Raw genomic sequence first — 5,035 nt, 5'->3', positions numbered from 1 at the left:
AAAAAAAAAACTCAAATGGCTGAGAAAGACTTAGAGAGATGCTCAATATCCTTAGCCAGCATGGAAATACAAATCAAAATGACTGAGATTCCATCTTATGATGTGAAATATCCTTATGTATCTGTGTAGATTTTATGGGTTGATGAAAAAAGCTGTTTTAGCCAGTGATTAAGCAGAGTAAAGTTAGGCAGTAATTCTTAATAGAATTATAGAGAAAGACTAGACCAAGTCAAGGAGACACCATGATGAAGAAGAAAGATGCCCGAATATTACTGGTAAAGCACAGCCTTATGGCTATACATAGATTAATAAAATGTGTTAATTTAAGATGTAAGAGCTAGCTAGAATTATGCCTGAGCCATTGATCAGTGTGGTAATTAGTATATTTTCTGTGTGATTATTCGGGTCTTGGCAGCTTAGGAAATGAAAATACAGTTTCAATCTACAAATGGTGCAGATTCTCTATTGCTACATTTTCCCACATAGTCTCTGTTTGCTGGCTGGGAGCAGAGGTGATGTGTCCTTAAGAGACAACTCTATGGTTCATGATGGCAGTATGAATGGCTCTGACTATTTCTGGAGGTCCTGCAACAGAGCATTTAAATGGAGTTTGTGAGCAGCATTCTACTAAGTACTTAATCGTGACATAGACCTGTTGTATACCTAAACCTAGTACAGTGATCATGGCTCACAGATGTATTGAACATACCTTCATCATGTTGGATAGGGTAGAACCAACAGGCAAGATGACAGGATGAGTCCTAGCCATGCCTGCTTAGCATTTTAAAATTTGCTACTTGTCAGAAAAGAATTACACATACACAGCAAAGACAGATTCAGACAAAACATATCTCTAAATGGTTTACAGTGTGTTTAGAAATATATTTAGGATTGTGGAAGAAGATAAAAAAGATAGGAAAAGTCTTTTAGAAAGAAACACAGTAGCTGGGCATGGTGTCACACACCTAATGTCAAGTGTTTCATTTTTGGCAAGTATGGTCACCTTAAAAAGGATTGAAAACAGGGTGTTCTTAGAAACAGTAAGATTTTTTCCAAGCATAGTTTAGACAGAATGCGTCTCACTTCCAGATTATGCAGAAGTTATGGAACAGGCAGGTTTTTGACCAATGAATGTAGCTCAACAAAGGATAGTCAAGGTAATACTGTCATTGGTTAACTCCTTGAAGGGCCTCTCACAGGCCCCGATGCCAAATCTGGTTCAATCATTTCTTGTAACCATGGTGAAAATACCTTCCAGGGGAATTAAAAAGCCTAATGTCTATAAATAAGAAATTGTAGTGCTCTGGATGATAGAAATGATATAGAGGAGAAAACAAAAAAAAATCAGTTGAAAGCATAAAGCAAATATTTTGACAGACTTCTATTAAAGAAAAAAGACCAAAATTAAAAATATGAATAAAAGACATTGCCATTGAAGGCCTTTTAGACATGGGTGAGGATAGCACAATAATTTCACCAGAATCCTGATATTCAAATTGGTGTCTTCCAGAGGTAAATCTCTCTCTCTCTCTCTCTCTCTCTCTCTCTCTCTCTCTCTCTCTCTCTCTCTTTCTCTTTCTCTGGATTGAAACTTTATCTAAGTAAAATAGAGTGCAAGGTGGGTTGAATGTATAAGACCAGAAAGTAAGAAAGATAAATTATAGTCATTTGTGGCCAACGTAGCAATAAACTTATGGGTACATGATTTGCTATAGCAATGGAATGCTGAGATTAACTTTCCCTGAATCTTAGGAACAAACCATAAATTAACATATGTTTCAGGGAATGATGTTAGAAGGTATTATAAAGAACAGTCACTGACCATTCAGCTTGTAAAAGAACAGGGCAAAACATTTGTTGAGCTCTAAAAGGCACCAACAGCCATACCATAAAAATGGTTGATGGACAAACCTATATCGGTTGTGCAATGCCCTTTAGCAACAGAACAACTGCAGGTTTTAGAAAAGCTGATACATTCTAGGCACTGTTAGCAAAAGCTGTTAATCCCATCACTCAGGAGGCAGAGATAGGTGAGTTCACATCAGACTCACCTATAAGAACTAGTTACAGAACAGTTAAGGCTGTTATACAGAGAAATGCTATCTTGAAAAACAAAAGCAAAATAACAACAAAAACAAAAACAAGCAAACAATATTTTTCAAGTCATTCATTGGAAATAATTAATAAGCAATTACCTCAATTTATAATTTTTCATTACATGGATGCCATCTTATTAGCGGATTTAAATGTAGATACAATAGAAATAATGTTTGATGAAGTAAAAAAAATTGCCACGTTTGGGATTAGAAATTTCTCCTGAAAACTACAAAAAGGATATTCTATTAACTATTTAGTTTATAAAACAGATTTTCAAAAAATTAGACGCAAAAGGTGCAAATTAGGGGAGATCGATTGCAGACTCTTAATAACTTTCAAAGGTTGTTAGGAGACATTTTCCATATATGGCCCACTATTGAGATAAAATCGGATGACCTGTGTAATTTAAACAAAACCTTAGATGGTGACAAGGACTTAAATAGTTAAAGGAAATTATCAGTGGAAGGTGAGAGGGAATTGGCTTTGAAGAAAGAGAAATTTCAGAAGCTACAAGTGAATCACCTGTATCCAAAGCTTAAGTACATTCTGTCATATTATCTTGTAAGCATTCCCCTATAGGAATTTTAATTCAGAAGGTAATGCCTCCAGAAGTACCTTTATTGTATAAGATTGTTTTGGCTATCCAGGGTTTTTTGTTTTTCCATATAAAGTTGATTATTGTTCTCTCAAAGTCTGTGAAGAACTTTGATGGGATTTTGATGGGGATTGCATTGAATCTATAGATTGCTTTTGGTAGAATTGCCATTTTTACTATGTTGTTCCTCCCAATCCAAGAGCAAAAGAGATCCTTCCATTTTCTGGTATCCTCTTCAATTTCTTCCTTCAAAGACTTAAAGTTCTTGTCAAATAGATCTTTCACTTCCTTAATTAGAGTTTCCCCAAGATATTTTATGCTATTTGTGGCTATCTTGAAAGGTGATGCTTCTCTGATTTCCCTCTCTGCTTCTTTATCCTTTGTGTATAGGAGGGCAACTGATTTTTTGGAGTTGAGAGACTTTTTTTAAAAGCTTTGTTGTCCAAAGAAGATTCTCATAGAGACCTACACAAATCTACTCTACATGGGAAAAAGAAAAAGACAAGATATCCTGAGTAAATTGGGATCATGGGGACCTTTGGAATGGCTAGACATAGTGGGCGGGACAATGGAGGGGAGCAGAGAAAAATACACAGCTCATTAAAAACAATTTAAAAAATAAAAAATATAGAGACTATTTCACTAGAAGGTTCTTATATTCAACATTCTGAAGCTCAATACCTCATCTTCATCATATTGTTAGTTATTGTTCTACAGGCTAGAGACAACCTTGAACATGTTTTCTTCATATGATATTGAAAGTTTTTCTCTCAACATAAACTTATTTTCTTCCAGTTTTAATTATTTCCACTATGATTTATCAAATCCACAATATCTTGTGAACAAAAATATCTGATATCCTGCACATATTTTTTGAAACTTTAGTTTACAGAACTGAGACTGGCCCTTGCCTGAGAACGGATTTTCATGCATGTGTTTTATAGTAACAACAAATGCCTTTCTCACTGATATTGATGCTCACAGCTAAAGATACATAGCCTCATCCAGGATCACACCCTCACAATATCCAGTTTCTATTCATTTTCAGCTGTCTGCTTTTATACCAAGTTCTTGTTTTACCTCCTTAATATACTGCCTGATGGGACCATTTGAAAAAATTTATGCATAGAAGTACAGCTCATGGAGTGATCACAAAGTTTGTTTCATTACTACTCAGTCACGGAACCAAATAATATTTTCCTGTCTCCCTTACACTCAGCAAGTGCCATGTCATTGAATGCTGGTCAAGAATTAGAGCTAAGTAATTTTATGTTATTTTAGGTCCCTAAGATATTTCTAGCCCTCAACATTTTCTGTCAATGTGAGAAAAAAAATATAGAAGAACAGGGAACACTAAGTATGGTATAGTCAAATGAATAAAGACTTCTAGTCCACTGAAAGAACTATTGTAAAAAACATGTGAACTCATGAAACTGAGGTTCTACTTTATCAAAATACTGAAGTATAGGGTTTTGTTCTACAACAGTCCATATTACTAAAGTAATATATACCTAACTCTGTATCTTCTATGCTCTCTGAGTTTGTAATATGTTACTGACCTTCTCAATCATATGAATGAAGCACTGATATGTTAATGGCTTTGAAAAAACAAATGGTATGACATATGTTCCCAAGATTTCAGAGAAAAAAAAATACAAGCCTTTTTAGAATCTATTATTATTTTTAAACATGATGGTTTATTATCCCTGTACAGCTCAGGCAGCCTAATGTTGGACAAGTTATTTAATAAAAATTATTGAGTATTTTGAGTGGTCAATATCACTTAATCTTCTTTAGAATGAAATCTGAGCGTATTCATGGGCATTTAGTTGGTACCACAAATATATGAAATCTTTGGTACTGATAACAAGGAGCAAGGACAAAAGAATATCTAACTACAACAAATGATGATTACCAGGAAAAAGAAACAACAAACAAAAAAGAAACTAGCAAATACGAAACAATCTGGCAAGTTATAAAGTTACTGAAATGTAAATGGATGAAAACTTTTATTTTTCTCTTTCAACAATACATTTTCTGTATTTTCAATCAATCATTTAATGGACATAGTTATTAAAAGTAGCTATAATTCTGCACATTAGATATTTTGAGAGGTCTATGACATCATCCACATTACTCATTCACTGGACCAAGTAAGTTCTTATAGTTCTTAAAATATAAAATAAAGGTTCTATGGTGATATGCAAGATATTAGTTAGTATTGCTATAGGATAGGCTCATTACAGGTTCCCTATCCTCAGCTGCCCAAGGAACTAACTGGGGACATCGCCTTGGGCTCCTGGGAGCCACTCTAGGATCAAGTCTCTTGCCCACGCTAAGGTG

This window comes from Microtus ochrogaster, linkage group LG9 (genome assembly GCF_000317375.1).
Source record: "Microtus ochrogaster isolate Prairie Vole_2 linkage group LG9, MicOch1.0, whole genome shotgun sequence".
In the NCBI taxonomy this organism is placed as follows: Eukaryota; Metazoa; Chordata; class Mammalia; order Rodentia; family Cricetidae; genus Microtus; species Microtus ochrogaster.
The sequence above is the reverse complement of the archived record's forward strand: the minus strand, read 5'-3'. Positions refer to the sequence as shown.